The sequence below is a fragment of the Fundulus heteroclitus genome, unplaced genomic scaffold (assembly GCF_011125445.2).
Source record: "Fundulus heteroclitus isolate FHET01 unplaced genomic scaffold, MU-UCD_Fhet_4.1 scaffold_134, whole genome shotgun sequence".
NCBI classification, from domain to species: Eukaryota; Metazoa; Chordata; class Actinopteri; order Cyprinodontiformes; family Fundulidae; genus Fundulus; species Fundulus heteroclitus.
This window is the reverse complement of record NW_023396546.1, coordinates 377479-404648: the sequence shown is the minus strand read 5'-3', so window position 1 is coordinate 404648 and position 27170 is coordinate 377479. Positions and strand designations below refer to the sequence as shown.

Sequence of the window (27170 nt, the reverse complement as noted above, 5' to 3'; positions counted from 1 at the left end):
TGGACTTAATTTATAAGTAGAGGTAAGGCAGCGATAATTATTCATGTTTTGTTTATGTAATAAAATGTGCGTAATGTGGGTTATAGTTTTTAAATGTGTTACAAATGCAGAAATCCATCACAACTCATAAACTGTTACCAGTCAAATGACAAATAATTTAGTTTTATTTATTTTTTCATCAAAGAATCAATATTTTTTCCATGTCTCTTGGTGAATTGATTTGGCTCAATCAGTCTCCTTCAGCACTTTGCAATGAGTCTACTCTGTAGAGTTTATATATTAGTAAATCTGACTGATGACGTCAGTGCCTCACCAGCTATGAACCCTACCGCACGTCACTGTTATATGATTCATTCATGTTGGTTTATCTAGCAATAAAAATACAGGAACAAGCAGAAAGCTGTGACGGACTCAGGAAGGAGGATTCATGGTTTCAGCAGAGAGACACGCAACAATCTAATAACACAAAGCAAATATTGTTTTTGTGAAACATCTGTAAATGATCACAGAGCCGTTTACTTTCTGAGAACAGGTTACGGGATCATCAAGTTTAAAGAGAGGAGATTATCCATTAGCCAAACATCCTCGGTCTGTTCAAACAACCCTGATGTGTTAAATCTTCAGTTTTAACCACTAACTTAATGATAATGTAACGACCCTCTTCTTTTCTCAGCTAACAAAAATAATACATCTCCATTTTCACGTGTAAATGTTTGGAAATGAGACGGAGTGGACTGGGTTGGCTCTCCCTGCTGCCTGCTCCCGACACGGAGGACAGAGATTCTGTTGGGGATGAAGGCCGGTTCTCACTGCAGGAATTTTAGCCTGATTTATGACCTGCTAGTCCCTTCAGAGAGGCGCTGATTATCGATGTGTCTCTTAAAATAATCTTAAGAGAATATCCTGCCATGTGTGGTGTGTTCAGAGCGATCAGTCCGCTCAGCAGAACGTCAGGACCGCTCAGACCTCAAGATTTCCCGTCTGACATCTGAATGATCTTCAGCTAAACCTTTAAAACATTCATTAAACAACACATAGAAGAGAGAAAACAGGATTAAATCTTGGAAGGAGACCAGCAGAGAGATGAATTCCTTTACATCTCTTTCCTGTTCTGAGATCCACTCTGCTGCTGCTGCTGCTGTACTTTTTATCATCTCAAAAAGCGAGGGGCCCTAGTTTCATTGCAGAACTTAAGGAAGGGGGAAACATACTTTAGTGTGACCTTTGACATTGTAAACTAGCAGTTTCAGGTATGCAGAACAACCTTAACAGTTAATCATTCAGTCCTCAGGAAAAGGAGTAACCACAGATGGCTGGGTGTAAGCCACAGGTAAGACGGTGCTCACAAATTTATGGTGAGGCTGTTTCTTGCCCCAGACCTCCCTCTGTAACATAGGAGAGATATCAGTCCTCTGAAAAACACTCTGATGTCTGAATAAACCCAGACCTTAAAACCTCAATAGTAATGAGTAAATACATGATAAATGCAATAAACGTAAAACATGTAGCGAATAATAAAAATAACTAACAGCTTGTCGTCTGACCAGACACCACACACTGTGTGACCAAACATGTTTTATGGAGGATTTTTATCGTTAGATGTGGTTTCTAATCAGCAGACTATTTTAAAATCCTGCTGTGTGAGACCCAGGACACGCTGGAGGGACTATGTCTCTCTGCTGGGCCTCCCTACTGAAGCTGCTACCCCCCCGACCCGACCCGGATAAGAGGATGGATGGATGGATGGATGGATGGATGGATGGATGGATGGGAAACTGGAGTTGATTTCTGGGGTGGAGCTAATCAGACTTATTTGACTGCTTTGAGCAGCCGACACACAGTAGAACACGTGACACTGAAACCTTCAGCAGAATAAAGATTGTGTACCTTCCCTGAATGAAGATTATAATTATCATGCATACTTTTCCCTAGAGGTGTCATCAAAATGGAGGATCAATGATCAGGAACATGATGGGGGATTGGATCGGTTCTGATGGGAACCATTTAGAACATAAAGTTAGGATCTGGTTCTATTGTTTCTCACAGCTCGTTGTTTAATAATCAGTCATATTTAAAATGTATTTAAGTAAAATTCTACTAAATGTGTTGTAATAAGTTTTTTCTGACAGGATTCCTAAGAGACTGACACGTAAACATCAACCAGAACCAGAACCCAGCTGTGTGTCCTTTAAGAGCGACTGGTCAAAGGGTGACATCATTGACTTCAAATCTTCAGGACCTGCATCCTCAGAGAGGTGAGCTGTATCTAACTGCTGTAACTGTGGAAACTGAGTCAGTCTGAAATGTTTTTATTCCAACATGTGTTTAACGTGAGCTCAGCTCTTTTTCCCACATTTCTATGTTCATATGTGAAGCGGTGTGTGTTGGATGTTCTCCAGAACCACAGCAGTGAAAGTGGAAAGAATGGATGTTGTTGGAGGCGTCCTGGATGCTGCTACATCATGTTTAACAGCTCTGATCTGTTTGCTTTTGGGCCTCATTGATTAGTCGCCATCATTAAACACTTTTCTCTGCTTAAAGTCAAAGATTTAGTTTGGACTGGAGCTCACTCTGATTGGTTCTGTTCCATGTTAATGAGCTAACTGGACTCTTTAGTCCCTCTCCCATATTCATAGTGATTGAATCAAATCCAACATGGAACCAACTGGACTTTCTTTCTTTGTTCCTGAACCATTTTGTCATCGTATCTGAAAGTCTTCCTCAGTTTTAGTGACTGAAGAGTTTCAGTTCTTCTCAGCTGGAGCTGGAACAATCACTGGGATCAGAACCAGAGACTTGGTGTTGTTCCTCCTCAGAAACTCAGAAAGTCTCCCGTCGGGTGTTCACCAACAGTCGGGAGCGCTGGCGGCAGCAGAACGGGAACAGGGCTTTCTCTGAGCTCAGAAAATTCATCCCCACGCACCCGCCTGACAAGAAGCTCAGCAAGAACGAATCCTGCGTCTGGCCGTGAAGTACATCAACTCCCTGGTCACGCTGCTCAACGACCAGGCCCAGAACAGGAGCAGGGACTCAGCCGACGACAAAGCCGAGCACGGTGGCAGTGCGGCTGGCTTGAACGGCAACGGTCAGAGGACTCTGTTCCAGATGTTCCCAAAAGTGTTAGAATACTGAGTGTGGTGTTTCCTTCGATCATCCGCTTCGAAGCAGTGTGTATAAAATTTGGATTTTGGTGGCAAAAAAAAAGAATAACACTAGTCTATATAAATATTCTTGCTAGCCGTCTTTACAACGTTCCAGCACATGCAGATAAACAGCTGATCGCTGCGCTGGTGGCTCCTCTGTCTGAAATCATTCCGGTGTTGGCGACACTGATGACGGGGACCTAGTTATATTTAATTACAAATATGATTTTTTCCCTTGCTCTCAGGTAAAACACTCATCAACAGAGAGGTTTGAGCTAAAACCGAAACTGAAGGGGGTGGAATGGTTCTCCAACGACAGGGCTAATGGGGCATTTACATCTGATCAGGGATTCATGAGTTGTGAAGTACTGTCGGGGGACTGGAGGCTGACGGCAATTCTCGTATCTCTGGGACTTTTAGTGTTAAAATCCGTCTGTAAGTCTATAAATCCCTGAATGGCTCAGCACCTAAATACATCACAGACTTGTTATCAGGGCATCAACCCTCCAGACCACTAAGGTCTTCTGGCTCCAGCCTGCTCTGCAGAACCAGAACCAGACATGGAGAAGCAGCATTTTGTTCCTATGCTCCACTTATCTGGAACAAACTCCCAGAAAACTGTAAAAGTGCTGAAAGCCTGAGTTCTTTTAAATCAAGATTAAAAACACACTTGTTTAAAATTGCCTTTGAATGTTCTAGTTAAACACAGAGCGCCACATGAAATCATTGCTGCCTGTGGCCATCAATCTCTACAACGCCTCCCTCAGTTATTCTAACACCCCCCCCCCCTCTCTGTAACTGTCATTTATGCATTCTCTGCACTGTTCTTGCACAAGTCACTATCACTTCACTGGGATTCCCAAGGAAAGTATTATGACTATTGTGATATGGTATTACCTTATATGGAATGTTGTAAATATATATATAACAATGTGTATTCTGGAGCATGTAACAAAAGTAATTTCCCCCTTGGGATCATTAAAGTATGGCTGAGTCTGAGTTTCCAGAGTTTCCTTTTTTCACCTCAGGAATATGGCCACAATTAGAAACATTCTGTCCAGGAGTGATGCTGAAAAACTAGTCCATGTATTTGTTACTTCAAGGCTGGACTATTGTAATTCTTTACTATCAGGAAGTCCACAAAATGCATTTCAAAGTCTTCAGCTGATCCAAAATGCTGCAGCAAGAGTTCTGATGAAAATCAACAAGCGGGATCATATTTCTCCAATTTTAGCTTCCCTTCATTGGCTTCCTGTTAAATCAACAATATAATTTAAAATTCTTCTTCTAACGTATAAAGCCCTTAATAATCAAGCTCCATCATATATCAGAGCTCTGATTACCCCGTATGTTCCTAACAGAGCACTTCGCTCTCAGACTGCAGGTCTGCTGGTGGTTCCTAGAGTCTCTAAAAGTAGAATGGGAGGCAGATCCTTTAGCTATCAGGCTCCTCTCCTGTGGAACCAACTCCCAGTTTTGGTCCGTGAGGCAGACACCCCGTCTACTTTTAAGACTAATCTTAAAACTTTCCTTTTTGACAAAGCTTATAGTTAGAGTGGCTCATGTTACCCTGAGCTATCTCTATAGTTGTGCTGCTATAGGCCTAGGCTGCTGGAGGACATCAGGGTCTAATTTTCTCACTCTACTGATTTCTACTGTTCTCCAGTCTACTGTTCTCCAGTTTTGCATTGCATTACATTGAAATGACTGTTGTCATTTCAGCTTTTAAGTTTTTGCTCTCTCTATTTTTTCTTCATAGTAGGCACACCTGGTCTGACGTTCTGTTAACTGTGACATCATCCAGAGAAGACGGCTCACCCGCTACTACCATATAATGTAGAACCGATTACTGGATCAATGTGTGCTTCTGTGCTTGTTTGTCTCTCTTGTTGTGTCTCTGCTTTGTCTTCTGTAACCCCCAGTCGGTCGAGGCAGATGACCGTTCATACTGAGCTCAGTTCTGCTGGAGGTTCTTCCTTCCCGTTAATGGGGAGTTTTTCTTTCCACCGTCGCTCCATGCTTGTTCAGTATGAGGGATTGCTGTAAAGCCATGTACAATGCAGACGACTGTCCCTGTAGCTCTACGCTTCTCCAGGAGTGAATGCTGTGTGTCAGGACTTTGAAGCAATCAACTGGTTCCCTTATATAGGACATTTTTGACCAATCTGTATAATATGATTAATTTTGACTTTGTAAAGTGCCTCGAGATGACATGTTTCATGAATTGGTGCTATATAAATAAAATTGAATTGAATTAACATGAACAAACTGGAATCTGTCCAACAGATAAGATTTAAACCAGCCTAATGCTTTCCCCTTAATCCCTACAGTATGCTCAAGTCTTTGTAGGAGAATATTGTGATCAACTGTGTCAAATGCAGCATTGAGATCTAACAGGACAAGTACAGACACAAGTCCATTATCTGAGGCCATGAGAATATCATTAGTGACCTTCACCAGAGCTGTTTCGGTGCAATGATGAGTTCTAAAGCCTGGCTAAAACTCCTCAAGTAGGTCATTACTTTGTAAATGTTCACATAGTTGATTAGCAACTACTTTCTCAAGAATTTTAGATAAGAAAAGAAGATTAGATATAGGTCTGTAATTTATTAACTCATCTTGATCAAGAAATGGTTGCTTAAGTAAAGGTTTAATAACAGCTACTTTAAAAGCCTGTGGTACATATCCATTTACTAAGGATAAATTAATCATGTCTAAAATAGTGCCACTGATCAAAGGGAATATCTCTTTAAACAACTTGGTTGGGATTAGGTCTAACATACAGGTAGAAGGTTTAGATGAAGCTAAAATTTTAGATAGCTCAGAAAACTCTACTGCTTTTAAACAGTTCAGACACTGCGCAGGTTTTAAAGATTTCTCCAACACTGCCTTACTTACTGAGGACAAGGTAATCATGTTTGGGAGGATGCCTATTAATTTAGTTTTAATGGAATCAGTTTTATTTATGAAGAATCCCATAAAGTCAGTACTGCTAAGAGCTAAGGGAATGGATGGATCAACGGAGCTATGACTCTGTGTAAATTTGGCAACTGTACTGAAGAGAAATCTAGGATTATTTTTATTCTCCACAATTAATGATGAAAGATATGCTGCTCTAACTCTGCAAAGGGTCTTTGTATACAACATTAGACTGTCCCTCTAGATTAAGAAGGATTCCTCTTGGTGTGTAGAACGCCATTTTCTCTCCAATTTCCTAACATTGTACTCCAAGGAACGCAGCTCTGAATTAAACCAGGGAGCCAGCTTCCTGTGAATAATCACCTTCTTTTTAAAGGGACCTATATTGTCTAATGCAGAAAGCAATGAGGAAGTCACACCGTTAACAAATACAATTTGTGAATGGGAAGAAAATTATTACTGCCATCTGCAGGGCATTTCTGTGATACTGAGGATATTAAAACCGGGAAAGACTCTTTAAAGTTTGATGCAGCATTGTCCGATAAATATCTACTATAATGGAACCCTCTTTTAATCTAACTGAAGAACTCAGTTAGATTAAACTGAAATGTTATTAAAAATGATCAGATAGGACAAGGTTGTGAGGAAATACTGTTACTTCTTCACAATTAATGCCATATGTCAGCACAAGATCTAAAGTATGGAGCCAAGAGTGTGTCGGTTTATGCACATTTTGAGCAAAACCACATGAATCTAGGATAGTTTTAAAGGCTACGCTAAGGTTATCACATTCTGTGTCAACATGAATGTTAAAATCACCCACTATAATAACCTTGTCAGTGTTTAACACCAAATCAGACAACTGATCTAAAAAACTGAATGTAAGGACCTGGTGGACGATACAAAACAACAAACAGAAGAGGTTTTATTACTTTGCAATTTGGATGAGGGAAACTGAGGTTTAAATGTTCAAAAGAACTGTAGGTATTAATTGGCCTGGGACTAATTAATAAATCAGACTGAAACATGCGGCTAAACATGTCATCACTGGTCAGATCAGGCAGGGGACCAGAGAAAATTACTGAGTCCGACATTTAGCAAAGTTACACACCGAAGCAACACCAACTTTAGTGACCTCCGATCGGCGTGACCGGGTGTCATTACCGCCAGTGTGATAACAATCTTACTGTATTTACGCTTATCCTTAGCCAGCAGTTCCAGGTAGGATTCAATGTCGCCCGTTCTGGCCCCTGGCAGGCATTGGAGGACCGCTACGTGAAGTTACTCTATGTGGCTCTGCGCTAGCAAAGGGGCGGCTATCAGCTGGTTTTTCAACAGCACGGAGCCTGGTCTCCAATTCTGACACCCTCACCTCCAAAGCTACAAAAACACTACATTTATTACAAGTACCATTATCACTAAAGGAGGCAGAGGAATAACTAAGTATCTGACACAGAGAGTAGGAGATAGGTGGATACTTAGACAGAGACGGAGAAGCTGAAGTAATAGTAGGAGAAGGAGCCATTGTTGAGCTAAAGCTAGGCTAGGCTAAAGCTAGGCTAGCACCCTTTTACCACGCCAAAAAGCAAACCGTGTGAAACACGAGGAGTTCCCAAGCGCGATGTGCAGCAGCAGAGAATGTTTTAAAAGGGGTTATGTGTTAGAAACAGATGTTACTGTAAAGACATTAAAGATAAAAGTGAGAGAGTCTGGAGCAACAGACCGCAATTCACACTGTGAAAATAGGAAGTGACACAATACGCCTTGCCACATACCGCAAACATCTTCCTGCTGGATGAATATTTCCTTCCTTCCTAATTGTTCTGGTTCCTCCACAGAGTGGACCAGCAGAACTCAGAGGTTCCCAGAGGTCCGTCTGCCCAGCAGCATCAAACCCAGCTGGACTCCATATTTATGGTCTGTACATGTACAACAACTACTTTTCCATCGGTTCTGTTCAGTCGTCTCCATGCTGGACTTTGTGGACCAGTGGACCGTCAGTCTGTCCAACATGGTTCTGATGTTTGGATCCATGATCTCAGTCTGATGTGTCCTTCATATATTATTCTGTTCCAGCTGCTGGAGGACAACATTGTCACTTTTGTGAAGAAGGAGCTGAAGAAGATCCAGAAGGTTCTGAGTCCAGATGACCCAGACTGCTCAGAGAGTCAGAGAGATGATAAGGAGGTGTTGGAAGGTGAGGATGAAGATCAGAGGAGGAGCAGCAGAGAGGCACTGATGAAGATCACTCTGAACTTCCTGAGGAGGATGAAGCAGAAGGAGCTGGCTGACCGTCTGGAGAGCAGTAAGAGAATTTCTACAAAGCTTTAACCTGATGGATAAATCACACATTTACTGATGTCTGAAGAGATGGAATCACATTTATTCACATCATCTTCAGAAGATCATTTGGTTTCCTTCCTGATTTCACTTTTTCTGTTCATTTAGAACATCCTGCTGCAGTTGTCAACATCAACTTAAATCTGGTTTGAAGGAGAAGTTCCAGTGTGTGTTTGAGGGGATCGCTAAAGCAGGAAGTCCAACCCTTCTGAACCAGATCTACACAGAGCTCTACATCACAGAGGGAGGGACTGGAGAGGTCAATGATGAACATGAGGTCAGACAGATTGAAACAGCATCCAGGAAACCACACAGACCAGAAACAACCATCAGACAAGAAGACATCTTTAAAGTCCCACCTGGAAGAGATCAACCAATCAGAACAGTGATGACAAAGGGAGTGGCTGGCATTGGGAAAACAGTCTTAACCCAGAAGTTCACTCTGGACTGGGCTGAAGACAAAGCCCACCAGAACATCCACTTCATATTTCCATTCACCTTCAGAGAGCTGAATGTGCTGAAAGAGAAAAAGTTCAGCTTGGTGGACCTTGTTCATCACTTCTTTACTGAAACCAAAGAAATCTGCAGCTTTGAACACTTCCAGGTTCTGTTCATCTTTGATGGTCTGGATGAGAGTCGACTTCCTCTGGACTTCCAGAACCAGGAGATCCTGACTGATGCTACAGAGTCCACCTCAGTGGATGTTCTGCTGACAAACCTCATCAGGGGGAAACTGCTTCCCTCTGCTCGCCTCTGGATAACCACACGACCTGCAGCAGCCAATCAGATCCCTCCTGAGTGTGTTGGCATGGTGACAGAGGTCAGAGGGTTCACTGACCCACAGAAGGAGGAGTACTTCAGGAAGAGATTCAGAGATGAGGAGCAGGCCAGGAGGATCATCTCCCACATGAAGACATCAAGAAGCCTCCACATCATGTGCCACATCCCAGTCTTCTGCTGGATCACTGCTACGGTTCTGGAGGACGTGTTGGAGACCAGAGAGGGAGGAGAGCTGCCCAGCACCCTGACTGAGATGTACATCCACTTCCTGGTGGTTCAGACCAAAGTGAAGAAGGTCAAGTATGATGGAGGAGCTGGAACAGATCCACACTGGAGTCCAGAGAGCAGGAAGATGATTGAGTCTCTGGGAAAACTGGCTTTTGATCAGCTGCAGAAAGGAAACCTGATCTTCTATGAATCAGACCTGACAGAGTGTGGCATCGATATCAGAGCAGCCTCAGTGTACTCAGGAGTGTTCACACAGATCTTTAGAGAGGAGAGAGGGCTGTACCAGGACAAGGTGTTCTGCTTCGTCCATCTGAGTGTTCAGGAGTTTCTGGCTGCTCTTCATGTTCATCTGACCTTCATCAACTCTGGTGTCAACCTGATGGAAGAAACACAAACATCTAAGGAGTCCTCAGTTTCTAATGACACTAAACTAAAGTATTTTTATCAGACAGCTGTTGATCAGGCCTTCCAGAGTCCAAATGGACACCTGGACTTGTTCCTCCGGTTCCTCCTGGGACTTTCACTGCAGACCAATCAGAGACTCCTACAAGGTCTGCTGACACAGACAGGAAGTAGCTCACAGACCAATCAGGAAACAGTTCAGTACATCAAGAAGAAGATCAGTGAGAATGTGTCTGCAGAGAAAAGCATCAATCTGTTCCACTGTCTGAATGAACTGAAGGATCGTTCTCTAGTGGAGGAGATCCAACAGTCTCTGAGATCAGGAAGTCTCTCCACAGATAAAATGTCTCCTGCTCAGTGGTCAGCTCTGATCTTCATCTTAGTGTCATCAGCAGAAGATCTGGATGTGTCCTCCCACCTCAAAGAACTGGACCTGAGCAACAAGCCCCTGCAGGATTCAGGAGTGAAGCTTCTCTCTGCTGGACTGGAGAATCCAAACTGGAAACTGGAAACACTCAGGTACAAAGTTCTCCATCCTGTAGAAACCAGATTTCTGTCCATTACCTGCTAAAACATGATGGAAATGTTAGTTCACTGATAGATTTGTTAACTTTTGTCTGACCTTTACTCCCTATGAATAGAAACCAGGCACAGATTCACCGTATAGGAGTGATTCTGAAAGTTTTTTTTTGTGCCCCATTAAAGAAATAAACATTTCCAGGACCTCCAACCACAAAATGTGTCAGAAATGTAACTTTTATTGTTTTCTCTTTTAATGCATTAAAGCAGTCGCTCTGAAGATTATGCAGAATTTAAAATTTAAATACACTGTAAAACAATGGTCCACGCATCGGCGTTACAGGACCCATCACTAACATTTACAAAGCAGACTAACTTGGCCTTAGAACATTAGCTAAGATTACTGTATTGACGTTGTATAATTTTCTCAGATTTACCAAGTGGTTGGGTTGCTTTAACCTGCTCATTACACAGCCTTGTGTTCTGAAAGCAGCCCAGCTTAGCGCAGGTTCTGCTACATGTTGCTGCCACTGAGAGACCTGATGTCTCCTCCACCGTCATCATCAGCCATGGCAGCTGTTGACGGCCCTGCCACAAACATTTCTGTTATTTTTGAACATTTGGCAGCAAGTGCTTGAAAAGCAATTTGTTGTTTTTATTCACACAGTTTCTCTGAGCCTCCTCACTTTTTCTCCATCTCAGCATCCTAAATTACATGTAAAGGTAGTTTATTTATAATGAACCAGTTCACAATAAAAGGGAACATAAAGACGTGTTAAATCAGAAAGATCCATCAATATTTCCAAGGAGAACATTGGTGACTGTAAAAAAATAAACAATATTTCTGATGAATTGTTTAATAGCAGATTTTTCTCCCTGTCTCCTCAGACTGAGTGACTGTGACCTCTCAGAGAGAAGCTGTGAAGCTCTGTCCTCAGTTCTCAGCTCCCAGTCCTCCAGTCTCAGAGAACTGGACCTGAGTAACAACAACCTGCAGGATTCAGGAGTGAAGCTTCTCTCTGCTGGACTGGAGAGTCCAAACTGCAGACTGGAAACTCTCAGGTACAAAGTTCTCCATCCTTTTGAAACCAGATTTCTGTCCATTACCTGCTAAAACATGATGGAAATGTTAGTTCACTGATAGATTTGTTAACTTTTGTCTGACCTTTATTCCCTATCAATAGAAACCAGGTAGAGATTCACCGTATAGGAGTGATTCTCAAAGGTTTTATTTTGTGCTCCTTTGAAGAATAGAGTGTGTTAGAATTAAGGCTGTCAGTTTTAGCATGTTATTAACACGCTACCTTTGTTAGACCATAACGCTGACAAATTTTCTTTTGTCGCAGTTAATCTCGTGTCAAAACACGCACACCGTTCCCTAATGTTTTGTAATTATGTAATTACCTGCCGTGCTTTCTGGACTGTGTTTGTTTTACCCTCGGCACTTTCCGTAGTTTCAAGGTTGCCAGAGACTGTATCAAAAGAGACCCGCTCACTGTTGCCAAGACTGCTTATTTCATGATACTTTGGGCTTCTTTTTTTCTAAAGTCACTTGTAAATTTAATGAGTCGGGGGTTGTGTGTTTTTTGGGCATGTTTCTGAAAGTGAAATCGCTTATTTGGGCTCTAAAATAAGTGACGAAACATTGGTTATTAAGAGACCTGCTTGCACTAAATATCCCTCCGCCATAGGAGCCGAGGGAGTAAACGCAGAGAGAGCAACTCTGCCCGTATTTTCTGCAGTTTACTGTTGCAATAACGTGTGATAACTGCTGAAAGTAGATTAGGCGGGGCAGAGATTGGTTCTGAAGGTAACATTGCAGAATCCTAACCCATAAACCATACTTTAAGGCTTATTAATTTGTTGTCTCTGTATTTGACAAACTAAGGCTGAATCACGGTGCCAAACGAAGTACCTGGAGTTACTAAACAGTTGCTAAACAGTCTCTTTCAAGGGTATTAAGCTCCTACACAGTTACAAGCAAAGTGTAAGATTGGAATGACCTGGAAGTTTAAAACCTTTTTCCAGGCTTAAACTGTATAAATATGGATATAAACAGCAAGCAAAAATATTCAAAGAAGTTATTGTTGTTGGTGTGAAAGCTCAGAATTAGATGTGAGAGAATGAAAAAATTAACCACAAAACTTGTGACTTTATTGAAATGTGTCATGGTTTTTATATGTTTTGCCCACATGCAGACACAATACAGAAGGCAATGCGTAGTTTAAGATGTTTTATTAAGAGTCAGACTACAGAGATCGAATCTGATGATGGAATCTGTCGAGTTCTGAACGTCAGTGCTGGAGAAACTGTGGGAAGAAAGGAGAATTGTTAACAGAGATCGAACCAGAGGGAAATCTCCAGAAGCCGAGCCGCTTACCATTTAGTTGGGCAAACCTAACCGGGGAAGTAGTGACGAGGGAACTCTGTGACCGAATGCTCACGGTGGATAGCTGGTGGTTAGCGGCTGGAGGGCGGACTGATGTTAAGTCAGCGAGGGATCCGGAGCGAGCCACGGCGGGCAGGAGTGACAGATAGAGCGACCAGAGTGCGGAGGAACCAGCAGAATCCAGGGAAGGGAACCTCAGGCCCGGCTTGGTATCACTAAGTGAGTAAGAGGGGGAACGGCAGAGCAACATCTGAGCTTCAGGGATTCTTAGGAGCTGGTTCGACGAGCGAGACGTCAAGACAGGTGAGTACTCCAAACAAAAACACGACTGGGTAAGGCTCTGGCGTCTTCCATCTGTCTGAGTCATCCTTAAGACGCCAGTGAACACTGCTCCAAACGAGCCGCAGGTGTGGGCCACGCCCCCCCAGCCAACTAGAACCACCTGTGAAGCAGAGTTAGAACATCGCCCAAAACAAAGAACCCTGACACTACCCCCCCCCCAACGGTCGCCTCCTGGCAACCCAGACGCTTACGTGGACGGGCGTGTCCAACACTCACTGAGCAGGTCATGGTTGGCCACCACCGAGCCAGAGACCCATGACCGCGTCGCAGGACCGCGACCCTCCCAATCGACTACGTACTGTTGTCCTTTACTCCGTCAAAGGCCGTCCGACGGGCATCCCAGTCAGGGCCCATCGACGGGAAGGGAGGGTGGAGGGGGTTCGGAGGGAGGGCGAAGCTCGCTCTCCAGAACAGACTTCATCTGAGACACATGGAACGTGGGGTGAACTCGGGAGTGAGGAGGCAGGCGTAGACGCATGGAGGTGGGGCTGATAATAGACTGGATCTCATACAGTCCTGTAAACCGAGGAGCAAGTTTCTTGGCCGATGGGTTAGACAGGACGTCCCTGGAGGATAACCAAACTCTCTGACCGGGGCGATACTGAGGGGCAGGTAACCAGTGCTGGTCGGCAAATCTCTTGTTCTGCTCTGCGGTGCGTGTAAGAGCAGGACAGTAGACCTCCAGGTATCCTGGCAGCGGCTGATGTAATCGTTGGCGTATGCAAAGGGTATACATTGTTCGTCAGTGGGTAGGAGGGGTGGTTGATATCCTAGAGAAATCTTGAATGGTGAATGTCCGGTGGCAGATGAAACATGAGAGTTTAATGCATACTCGACCCAGGGTAAAAATCTGTTCCAGTCTGAAGGGGAAGATGAGGGGAGACAGCGGAGGGTTGTTTCTAACTGTTGGTTCATCCTCTCTGTTTGACCGTTGGTTTGTGGGTGATATCAAGACGGGAGGGTGTAGCGGGCACCGAGAGCAGAAGAAAAGTGCCGCCAGACCTGAGAGACGAACTGCAGACCCCGGTCAGAGAGGATGTCTGTGGGTATTCCATGAAGTCTAAAAACATGACGGACAAGTGTCAGGGTTCTCTGTGTCTTGCTGCTCTAACTCTACTCCTCAGGTGTGTCTAGTTGGCTGAGGAGGCGTGGCCCACACCTGCAGCTCGTTGCAGGCGGCTTCCTCTGGCTTCTTAAGCAGAGCACTGACAGATGGAAGACGCCAGAGCCTTAACCAGTCGTGGTACGACGTGGCCTCTGTCCCAACTCTCGGAAACCAGCTTGTGAGTTTTTTGCTCTTCGTTTTTTGACCAATTTTTGGATCTCTCTGTTTTCGCCTCAGATTTTGGTGCTTGGATGCACTCACCTGTCTTGACGTCTCGTCCGAAGAAACAGACCAGCAGAACCTGTCTGCTCAGATTTTCCTCTGGCGCTCCCCTCATACTTCCTGGATGTTACCCAGCGAGGCCTGAGATCCCCTTTCCCAGGTTCTGTTGGTTCTGTGTTCACTCTGGTCAATCCATCTGTCAACCGTTGCCGATGAGGCTCGCTCAGGATCCCTCGCCAGTTACATCTGCCGTCCTCAGCCACTAGCCGCCTATCTCCAGCAGCGTAAAGTCATAGAGTCCTCCCGACGCTACTTCTTCCTGGTTAGGTCCGCCCAGCCCAATGGTAAGCAGCGCCACTTCTAGCAATTCTCCGGGTTCTCCTTTCAGAGTTACTCACTCCCTCTCTCTTGCAGACTCTCCAGCCGTGATGTTCTGACCCAGCCGAATCGCCTGTAGTTCCGTCCGTAGATCTGCCTGTTTCCAAAATAAACATCTTAAAACTGTGCATTGCCTCCCGTTCGTATCTGCATGTGGACTCGTCACTTGAAAACCATGACAACAAGTAGTTGAGCAGTCTGAAGGGCGTTGGGTAACTTGCGGAGAGGAATCAGATGGCAGGCCTTAGAAAATCTATCCACCACCGTGAGGATGGTGGACATGCCCTGGGACGGCGGGAGACACGTGACAAAGTCTAGAGTGATATGTGACCAAGGACGTCTAGGAACTGGGAGGGGGTTTAGTAAACCAGAGGGTGGCTTATAGGAAGGCTTATTCTGAGCACAAACAGGACAGGCAAAGACATATTCGCGCACATCCTTAGTCCAAGATGGCCACCAAAAGCGACGAGAAACCTCAGACTGGGTTCTAAAAATGCCTGGATGGGTGCAAAACTTCAAGTCGTGATCCCAGCGGAGAAAATCAGGTCGAAGAGATCTGGAGACATAAATAAGACCCGCAGGGCCGGTGCCAGGGTCAGGATCAAGTCTCTGAGCTTGGTTAATCCGGTCCTCTAGCTCCCAACGTAAGGCTCCCATGGTGGTAGTATGGGTGCTGGTTCCTTCTCCTCTTCCTGGGGTGCAAACTGTCGAGAAAATGCATCGGGCTTGATGTTTCTGGAGCCAGGACGGTAGGTTATGATTAAATTAAACCTGGAGAAGAACAGGGACCAACGGGCTTGACGGGGATTCAGACGTCGGGCTGACTGCAGATAAGCAAGGTTTTTATGGTCAATCCAAATGATTATGCGCTGCTCGGATCCTTCTAACCAGTGCCGCCACTCCTCTAATGCCAACTTGATGGCGAGCAGTTCCCTATCCCCTACGTCATAATTACGCTCTGCTGGAGACAACCGGCGAGATAAAAAAAGGCACACGGGTGAAGTTTATTGTCTGAGTCTGAGTGTTGTGAAAGCACTGCACCAACGCCAGTGTCTGACGCGTCTATTTCAAGAGTGAATTGTTTAGTGGGATCGGGGTCAACCAGTATGGGAGCTTGAGAAAACTTAGTCTTAAGGTTCTGAAATGTAGCTTCAGCCTTAGGACTCCAGATAAACGGGACCTCGGTGGAAGTAAGGGCGTGCAGAGAAGAAGCTAGGATTCGCCAAAAACTCTGACTAGTTTTTGGCGAATCCCAAAAATCTCTGTAGCTGCTTACGGGAATCAGGGGTAGGCCATTCAACCACTGCCTTAATCTTCTCGGGATCCGATCTCACGCGGCTGCCTTCTAGAATCAGGCCAAGGAATGAAATGAATAGGCAGTTCTCTAAGAGGCGTTGGAGAACGAGACAGACATGATGCTGATGCTGATCGGGGTTACTACAATAAATCAGGATATCATCTAAGTAGACGAATACAAAGTCATTTAAGAAATCCTGTAGGACGTCATTTACTAGAGCTTGAAAGAATGACGGAGCGTTACATAAGCCGAAAGGCATCACAAGATACTCAAAATGGCCCAGTGGGGTCTTAAAAGCGGTCTTCCACTCATCCCCCTGTCTGACCCGGACTAAATGGTAAGCATTGCGTAAGTCAAGCTTAGAAAAAATGACGGCGTGCTGGACTGGTTCTAAATCAGAAGACAAAAGAGGAAGCGGGTATTTATTCTTAACTGTGATCTGATTTAACCCCCGGTAATCGATACATGCCCGCAGGGATCCATCTTTCTTCCCCACAAAGAAAAAACCCGCACCTAGAGGGGAAGAGGAAGGCCGAATTAATCCAGCCGCAAGAGACTCACCAATATATTTCTCGAGCACCTGACGTTCAGACCTCGAGATGTTGTACAGGTGGCTGGAAGGTAGAGGAGCACCAGGTAGCAGGTCAATAGCGCAGTCATATGAGTGATGCGGAGGGAGAGAGAACGCCCGAGTCTTGCTAAAAACCAGGCGGAGATCATGATACTGTTTAGGCACGCGGGATAAATCAATCTCATCCCCCAGTTCAGGGGAAGAAGCAGGCGGATAAGAGACTGGCCGCGCTGAGAGCAAACACCGAGAGTGACAAGCGAGAGACCAAGATTCCAGCCGAGATTCAGCCCAATTTAGATGTGGGTTGTGAGCGGATAACCATGCCAAACCTAAGACCACGGTAGAGCGTTTTACCGGAAAAATTAAAAAACGATAGCTGTTCTCGGTGGTTACCGGATACTATTGTCTCCAGAGGTTCAGTTTGGTGGGTGATGAGGGTTAATTTTCCCCCATCTAGAGCAGACACCTGGAGTGGTGTGGAGAGCGGCACCCTCCAGATGCGGAGGTGATTAACTAAATCTGAGTCGATCAGGTTAAAATCAGAACCTGAGTGGATGAGGGCTGAGACATCAAAACTATCCTGACCGAAAACCAAAGTAACCGACAAACAAAGACGGGACGGAGAGGAGTTCGATACTAACTTGGGGGACAAAAAATTGCTCCGGTCCGCCGCCTTCCCCGCTACAGGCGACCCGATCTTTTGGCCGCACCGGACAATCTTTAAGAAATGACCCTCCCCACCACAGTAAAAGCACTGATCTTCAGAATACCGTTGTTGCCGCTCTTCATTAGTTAAATGAACACGACCAATCTCCATAGGTTCAGGAGGTGAAGGCGGTGAAACTAAACGCCGCTGAGCAGTGGTTCCCTGTACCGGTGGACCCACTGACCATAGGGGTCTCTCTGTTCGTCCTTGCTTCCGGCTACATAGTCGGGTATCCAGCCTGATGGCTAAAGTGACCATGTCCTCAAAAGAACTAGGTTCCTCGAGTCGGGCTAGTTCGTCTTTTAAATTATCATCTAACGCCTGGAAAAAGACTGCCTTTAACGGCTTGCCTTCCCAATCCGCCGCTGTTTCGCTGTAAAAGAGACGTGCGTTAGCCTAGGTTTTACTCGTTAAAGCGACTGCTTTTTCCAAATCTAAGACCATGGTTTTTAAACATTGTTGCTATGAAACGTGCAACAGCGATTCGAGGTACGCTGATCGGCCGCATATGAAGGATGTTTTCTTCATTACTTTCCCGAAATTCAAGAGTGCCAAGGAGAAATGTGTGCGCTGGGTACACCGGTGCGGTCGGCCTACATATGTAGCAAGCATTTTGTCGGAGGAAAGGGCACAACCGGCTTACATAGTCACCTGTTGTGAGGACAGCAGAATACTACTACTACTAATAATAATAATGATAATAATAATAATAATAATGATGATGATGATGATGATGATGATGATGATGATGATGAGAATAATAATAATAATAATACATCAAACTTATACAGTGCTTTTTGGACACTCAAAGACACTTTACAAAACAATTTTTAACTAGAAACGTTCAACTTCTGAAGAAGTTGAAGAAGGCGCCCGCCTGGTGGTGCGCGATACCGTCAAAGGCAACGCTTCCGAGTTCCTTGGTCGTAGGCTTTTATCACTTGGGGATTTTAAATCAAGTCTTCTGAGTGTGAAAAGGATTTGTCTTCGTCAAAACCAGCCGACAGGAGAAGGTCTGCATCCAAGCAGCATGGAAAATTGGTGTTATTAAAACATGATTAAATACTTCAATGTAGCATTAAAAATGAAATATGTGAATAAAAAATGTTAAAGGCATTACAAACTACTAAAGGAAGTACAAACTCTGTGAAGCAGAAGTTGGTGAGACCTTCCTAGAGCTACTTCCGGTGAGCAACATGCTAAGTGTTAGCCGCTAACATGGTTGTGTCCAGTATCACCGGGTGATTGTACTCTGTTAGTTTGGTCCAAATCCTGTACTGTGAAGTTCCTCAAAAAGGGTGCCAATACTTAATGTCACCAAAGCTCACCAAAGGCCATGTGTCAGATCGGCCTCCTTTAGTTACTAAGCCTCACCAAAGAAACCAGCCGACAGGAGAAGGTCTGCATCCAAGCAGCATGGAAAATTGGTGTTATTAAAACATGATTAAATACTTCAATGTAGCATGAAAAAATTAAATATGTGAATAAAAATGTTAAAGGCATTACAAACTACTAAAGGAAGTACAAACTCTGTGAAGCAGAAGTTGGTGAGACCTTCCTAGAGCTACTTCCGGTGAGCAACATGCTAAGTGTTAGCCGCTAACATGGTTGTGTCCAGTATTACCGGGTGATTGTACTCTGTTAGTTTGGTCCAAACCCTGTACTGTGAAGTTCCTCAAAAAGGGTGCCAATACTTAATGTCACCAAAGCTCACCAAAGGCCATGTGTCAGATCGGCCTCCTTTAGTAACTAAGCCTCACCAAAGAAACCAGCCGACAGGAGAAGGTCTGCATCCAAGCAGCATGGAAAATTGGTGTTATTAAAACATGATTAAATACTTCAATGTAGCATGAAAAAATTAAATATGTGAATAAAAATGTTAAAGGCATTACAAACTACTAAAGGAAGTACAAACTCTGTGAAGCAGAAGTTGGTGAGACCTTCCTAGAGCTACTTCCGGTGAGCAACATGCTAAGCGTTAGCCGCTAACATGGTTGTGTCCAGTATCACCGGGTGATTGTACTCTGTTAGTTTGCTCCAAATCCTGTACTGGGAAGTTCCTCAAAAAGGGTGCCAATACTTAATGTCACCAAAGCTCACCAAAGGCCATGTGTCAGATCGGCCTCCTTTAGCAACTAAGCCTCACCAAATCTGGGCCCAGAACTCAACATTTGACAAAAATGGTGTGTAGTGCCATTTCCCACAGGTGAGTGGTGCTGTATTGGCCGGGGGTAGTTCTTGCTGTTGCAATTTTTTCATCATTCATTCATTTATATCAGTTGTTCAAATTATTTGTTACTTGTAAAAAAAAAAAATATTGGGTACCCCACGGCGGGTTGCGAACCTGCGACCTTTGGTGCACCAGCCCAACACCTAAACCACTGTACCGAAAAAAAGTGCCATGCTGAGCTCTGCATTTTTGTGAGGTCAACTGTGTGTAGGAAGTGGTTTTGAGAAGTGGTTTTTGGTTAATTTTGTCACCACGGTAACTTTAAATGGCGTCAAGTACTAATAGCACACTTCGCGGCGTCGAGACGCACGTTTTGATATATAGTTTGTGGGGGTACAGCCTACGGTTCGGGCTGTATTGACGGTGACGGAAGAATAAAAAGCAACTAGAAAAATTTCTGAAGAAATTTAGCAAGGCGCCTGCCTCTTAGTGCGTACCGTACCGTCAAAAAAACTAATAGGAAGTAACACTGCAAATTTCAGGTTCCTACGGTCTTCACAGCCCTCACAGCGGCCGTTGAAAGGTGCCATGTTAAGTCAATGGATCTCCTAGGAGCCTCTTGCTAGCAGCGTTGTCATGGAGACTCACTGACAGCTGCAGCCTTCTCTCTGTCTGTAAAGGCAGAAGAACCCTGGCTAAGCAGAAGTTGGTAGGACCTTCCTAAAGCTACTTCTGGTTAGCAACATGCTAGCCATTAGCCGCTAGCATGGTTGTTTTCAGTTTCACCGGGTGATTTTACTCTGTTAGTTTGGTTGAAATCCTGTACTGAGGAGTGCCTAAAAAGGGAGAAAATCCTAAAATTCACCAAATCTGTCAAGCAGAAGTTGGTGAGACCTTCCTAGAGCTACTTCCGGTTAGCAACATGCTAACTGTTAGCCGCTAGCATGGTTGTGTTCAGTACCAGCGGGTGAATGTACTCTGTCAGTTTGGTCCAAATCCTGGACTGGGAAGTACCTCAAATAGGGGTGCCAATACTTAATGTCACCAAACGTGACCAAAGTTCATTGGTCAGATTGGCCTCCTTTAGCAACTCAGCCTCACCAATTCTGGGCCCAGACCTCAACATTTGACCAAAATGGTGTGTAGTGCCATTTCCCACATGTGGGTGGTGCTGTATTGGCCAATTGGGTCGTGTCTGGGCATTATGCCAGGTCCTGTTGGAAGCAAAGGCCCAATAGGAAAGCATGTGAAATCCCAAATGGTACAGAAAAGTGACACATGGCTGAAAGTCACATGAAAATTTTAAAATGTTAAGAGGAAGTGACTGTGCGAATTTCAGATTTCTACATTAATCACAGCCGCTGCAGTGAGCGATGAAAGTTGCCATTGTATCTCAATGGAGCTTTTTCCTCTGGCCCTCAGAGTTCCGTCGTCATGGAAACTCACTCACACACCTGCAGCGGCCGAAGTGCAGACACTTTGGTCACAATAAGTCCCATTGGATTATAATGGAGAACTTTGCCTCGAACAACGCACGATTTCTCCGGAACCGTAATTTTTTCTGTGTTTATTTCGTAACGGATAGGGGAAGAAGACTTGCTATCGGTTTTTGCTGGAAAAAGTTTAATAAAGGCGTAAAAAATTATGATATAAAGGCGATTTTTATGGATTTTCAGAAATCCTCTAAACACGGTCCCGAACAAATCGCTGTAGCTCAAAAAGTATAAGAGATATCAAAATAATTCTTTCACCATGAGTATCAGCAGGGTTTTGAGGACCATGAAGCTCATTTTTATGTTTGTACAAAAATCGGTGTAGACACAGCGACAATGTAAAAAAGTGGTTGATGTGGGAAAATGCAGCTCCAAAGCATTTTCAGGATTTTGCACATTCGCTACTCCCGAACAAATTGTTCCTGCGGAAAAACCGTAACAGTTATCCACAAAATTCCTTTTTTGTGAGTGCCAGAAGGGTTGGGACATTCATGTGTGAAAGTCCCATGTCTGTACATAAAACGGTTTAGGAGTAGCGACGATGCGAAAACATGGGATGTTTTGGATTTTCGTGCGTCATTTTTCAAAACCGCTCCATAGGAAATGAATGGGGGAGGTTTCGGGTTTGTGTCGGTCTGAGGTGATTTGCGAAAAATCTATAAATGCCACACCAATGAGGGTTACATTTCCCGAATCCTGACAAAAATACCTACGTTTTGATGTATAATTTGTCTACATAGAGGGAAAATTGAGCGAGTAAGGTCAAGTTGTTCGGAGTTTTGAAATTTTTAAAAAAGCTAGAGTGGGCCACTCTGGCAGTTGAAGAATTCCGTCATTGACTTTCATTATAAACAATGATTTCACAGATTTTCGGACATGAGCTTTGAGGAGTACTTGTGAGGAGACGATAACAGATATCCACATCCCGTTTTCACTTCTGAGTAGTTCACAGATATATCTACAAACTGGAAGTTAAACGGTGTTCATAGGTGAAAGCATGGCGACACAGTACAGCGTTGAAAATGGTCATTTTGAGGCTTTTTTGAGGCTTTCTTTCTACCCGACTCCATTCATTCCTATGGGTTTTTTGGGGGTGGTTTTTCGCTAATTTTGTTGCCATGGTAACTCGAAACCCCAATAAAAGTAGTAGCACACATCTCGTAATCGAGCCACAAGTTTTGATACCTATATCGTGGGGGTGCACGCTACGGTTCGGGCCGCATTTATCGTGATGTAAGAAAAATAAAGAATAAGAAATAAGCCGTTTAGAGGTGAATAGTAATAGGTGCCTCCATGCATTTGCATTGGAGGCAGTGCTGTGCTTCGCACAGCACTGCCTCCTCATTGCAAATGCTATGGCAGGCGCCTAATAATATTAAAGAAACCCTTATTAGGTGCATAACATAAGGCCTCCGCCATGCATTTTCAATGCATAGGCGGGCGCCTAACTAGAATCGTTCAACTTCTGAAGAAGTTGAAGAAGGCGCCCGCCTGGTGGTGGGCATGACCGTCAAAGGCAAAGCTTCCGAGTTCCTTGGTCGTAGTCTCTCATCGCTTGGGGATTTTAAATCAAACCTTCTGAGTGAAAAGGATTTGTCTTCATCAAAACCTGCCGACCGGGAAAACTCTGCGTCTGCAGAGCTGCAAACTGCGTATTTCGATCTGAGACGCAGCTAATGAGCTAATTGGCGACAGCCGACGGTCAACGTTTCCCATTCATTTGCTACGGTAGGCCACAAGCGTCATTTTGGGGGCGTCGTTTCCACCTCTTCTCTTAGAGCCGTTTTTAATAGAAAGAAGAAAAGGCAAAAACGGTCCAAACAAAAGGTTGAAACGTTTACATTTGTAACCTCTGCCTTACATAAACAGTAGCATTAAATCTTAATAAATAAAAGTATAGACAATTATTTCAGTAACTCAATTCAGTAAGTGAAATACAATATATAAAGGGGTTGGACAATGAAACTGAAACACCTCTCATTTTAGTTTGGGAGGTTTCATGGCTAAATTGGACCAGCCTGGTGGCCAATCATCATTAATTGCACATTGAACCAATAAGAGCAGAGCGTGAAGGTCCAATTAGCAGGGTAAGAGCACAGTTTTGCTCAAAATATTGCAATGCACACAACATTATGGGTGACATGGGTGAGTTCAAAGGAGGACAAATTGTTGGTGCACATCTTGCTGGATGTGTCAAAACTTTCTTCAATTGAATAAAAACAAAACTGAAGTAATAATATTTGGACCAATAGAGGAGAAATCAAAAGTTAGCACACAGCTTCAGTCGCTTCAGCTAGAAACCACTGATCAGGCCCGAAATGTGGGAGTAGTGATGGACTCAGACCTGAACCTCCAAAAGCATTTACAGACAGTGACAAGGTCGGCTTTCTATCACCTGAAGAACATTTCCAGAATTAAAGGACTGATGTCTCAGCAGGATCTGGAAAAACTAATCCATGCGTTTATATTTAGTAGAATTGATTACTGCAACGGTGTTTTCACAGGCCTGCCTAAAAAGTGGATCAGACAGCTGCAGCTGATCCAGAACGCTGCTGCCCGCGTCCTCACTAAGACTAAGAAAGTAGAGCACATAACCCCAGTTCTAAAGTCCTTACACTGGCTCCTTGTATCTCAGAGAACAGACTTTAAAATACTTCTGTTAGTCTATAAATCCCTAAATGGCTTAGCACCTAAATACATCACAGACTTGTTATCAGTGTATCAACCTTCCAGACCACTAAGGTCTTCTGGCTCCAGCCTACTCTGCATACCTAGAACCAGAACTAAACAAGGAGAAGCACCATTTAGTTCCTATGCTCCACTTATCTGGAACAAACTTCCAGAAAACTGTAAAAGTGCGGAAAGCCTGAGTTCTTTTAAATCAAGATTAAAAACACATTTGTTTAAAATTGCCTTTGACTGTTCTAGTTGAACTGTTTTACTGTTTTTAATGTTCTTCTTTGTTTCTACATTCTATCTGTACTTGCTTTTATTCTATTTTCTATCTACATTTTATTCCTACTTGCGTTTATTTTGCTATATTTTAATCATGTAAAGCACTTTGTATTGTCTATGTACTGAATTGTGCTGTATATATAAATTTCCCTTGCCTTGCCTTGCATCTGTGACCAAGACAGCAAGTGTTTGTGATGTATCAAGAGCCACGGGGTCCAGGGTAATGTGGACGAACCACATCCAACAGGATTAACTGTGGACGCACGAGAAAGCTGTCTGAAAGGGATGTTCGGGTGCTAACCCGGATTGTATCCAGAAAACAAAAAACCACACAACTCTACTTATAACTAACTTTCTGAAATACAAACTAAAGTTCACCAATCAGTTCTAAAACATCTTTAGATGAACTCTTGTTGAGACCTGGAGTATGGAGCACCAAGTCTTCCATATTTAAAAATAAATACAGAAATAAATAAATGCTCAATAACTTAATATGCATACAATTATGTGCCACCAAAAATACAATGCACAAATAAATGCAGATATAAAATGAATTATACAGTGAGACAAAATGTATATATTTCCTTTAATTAGCCACTTTATTTATTAATTACTTATTTTTTTAAGTATTTATTTATGTGCATGTTATAATGTTTTTGTCTGTTTTATTCTTTATTTGTATTTTTTGCCCTATTTATTTCTCAGATGCTATTTATTTCTGTTTGTCCTTTTTACATTTCTATTTCTCGTTTTTACATTTCTGTTTCTCGTTTTTACATTTCTGTCCTTTTTACATTTCTGTTTGTCCTTTTTACATTTCTGTTTCTCGTTTTTACATTTCTGTTTCTCGTTTTTACATTTCTGTTTCTCGTTTTTACATTTCTGTTTGTCCTTTTTACATTTCTGTTTCTCGTTTTTACATTTCTATCTGTCCTTTTTACATTTCTGTTTGCAATTTTTACATTTCTGTCTCTCCTTTTTACATTTCTGCCTGTCCTTTTTACATTTCTGTATGCATTTCTGCCTCATTATGCAAATGAGGAGCGGCTGTGTCTTAAGGGCTCAACTTCTTCCCATTGGTTGGTTAGCATTTTACTGCGTCGGTCAAATCTACATGGCTTTTCCCCGACATGAAGCATTGTTTAATAATAACTGAGCAGGCAGACGTTCAGTGTCCGACCTCTTACGGGAAGCTGCTAATAGACTGGAAGAATTAGAACGCTGTACATTTGGGATCTGAAATGTTTTTCGTTGGTTTCAGATTCGGCTTTCCAGATCAATAACTCATCGGCGGATGATTTATTCTACAAAACAGACACCTCTCCGCAACCACCGCAAGGCAGACGCTGAGCTACAACCGTAGTTTCCTCAAAACGAGTCCGTGGGCCAGAATCTGTGGGACGTCTCCTTAAGAAGTTTCGGATGAACTGTCAGACGGCAACTTTCTTGCGCTTAGATAAGTTGCTACACATAGCAGTGATCTCAAAACACCAATAATCCCACGTTTTCACTTGCACATTAATAAGTTATTGCTGATAAAAAATCTGAACTGTTGCGCTCCGGGCCGAGAGGTCACGTGATTCGATTTTTGCTGCTCAGCCAATCAGATCGCTGTATTGTCAGCTGAGTGCGTTCAATGTGTAAGGTGTTTCCAGACGAAGAAAGCGCAATAATAGCATTTTCTGGCGCCAGTTGGCAAAGATCTTAATGGCAAGGAAAAAGAAATAGCCCAGACCATCCATCATCCATTTTCTAACACGTTTATCCCTGCTGGGTTCGGACCGGTGCCGATCTCCAGCTGTCAATGGGCGAGAGGCGGGGTAGACCCTGGACAGGTCGGCAGTCCATCACAGGGCAGAAATAGCCCAGACTTTTGCTCATTTTACTGTAATATCACCAAGACCTGCTGCGCTAGGATAGCACAGCCAAACGACTTATCCCCGCCAGAATTTTTATCCCCTGCATCAGGAGAGTGTTTAAAATCAATAAAACTTTTAACCTCCAGCTTTGCGAAGTCTAAATATTTTTAAACATCACATTCTAATAAAATGAAATAGATTTTTTAAAATTCCTAATACATTGTTCTGTTTTTAAAATCGACATATCTCGTTGTTGATAAACAAAGAGCAAAAGGCTGGGGTGTTAAATGGGCACGGTGTCGTGCCAAACTAGGTATCCCCGCCAGGATTTGTATCCCCTGCGTCGGGAGCGCGCATTCAGCTTGCTGAACGCAGTAAACTCCGCCTCATTTCCAGACAATTCGGCATTAAAATCAAGATGTTTTATTTCTCTTAGCGAAATATAGGAATAGTGCCGTTACATTATCGTTCAGTTAATGGGTTAAAATTGAAAACGTAACACTTGTTAGTACGATCGTAAGGGATTGCTATGTCGGTTAAAACTAAACTGATCACTCAGTATAACACGTTCTGATAAAGTAAACGGCTCTGTGGTCATCTCCAGATGTGTCACGAAAGTATTAGCTTTATGTCATTAGATTGTTGCATGTCTGTCTGCTGAAACTAAAAACCCACCTTTTGTGCCAAAACTCAAGAATGTGGGCTACTGTTAGTCCATTTTGGAAGGTGTTACACATTGTGGCAGGCTGGACCCCATATTTTTTGTATCCCCTTGTAACTTCTTAATTTAAAGAGCTAACAGCTTCAACTTTTCTACAGTTGTTTGTGATTATAAGAGGTGTTTATGTGGCAAGACTCAAGAATGTGAGCTACTGTTAGTCCATTTTGGAAGGGGATACATATTCTGGCAGGCTGACCCCGATATTTTTTGTATCCCCTTGTAACTTCTTCATTAAAAGAGCTAACAGCTTCAAATTTTCAGCAGGTGCTTGTTGTTATAAGAGGTGTTTATATGCCAAAAATCTAGAATGTGGGATACTGCTAATCCATTTTGGAAGGGGATACATATATGCTCAGCATGATAGTCTGTTTCCAGCATACATTTCTTGGCTGACTTTGTGCAAGATGAGGACAGCATTACTTACAAATCCAAAGATTGGGCCTGCTCTGATGGTGCACGGGTATATATATATATATAAGAGGCCTTAGTCCTCAACTTAGCCTGAGGTCCTTTACCGCGTGTCTTCCTCCCTCTCATAACCCCTTTCCTGTCAGCCTACTTTAAAAAAAATTTGCCAATAGAACCTCAAAATCCCAGTAAAAATGCAAGGATCAATTCTCACAACCTAGCA

The 27170-nt window shown here is 43.4% G+C and overlaps 1 long non-coding RNA gene across 1 annotated transcript in view; it reads left to right on the top strand.

Moving 5' to 3' along the window:
- Positions 1-7932, top strand: part of LOC118558617 — a 41810-nt gene extending 33878 nt beyond the window's left edge. Inside the window, exons 3-4 of the long non-coding RNA XR_004928384.1 lie at positions 2130-2255; positions 7901-7932. This is a non-coding gene — a long non-coding RNA (uncharacterized LOC118558617). The remainder of the gene's footprint in view (positions 1-2129; positions 2256-7900) is intronic.
- The last annotated feature ends 19238 nt before the right edge of the window (positions 7933-27170 follow it).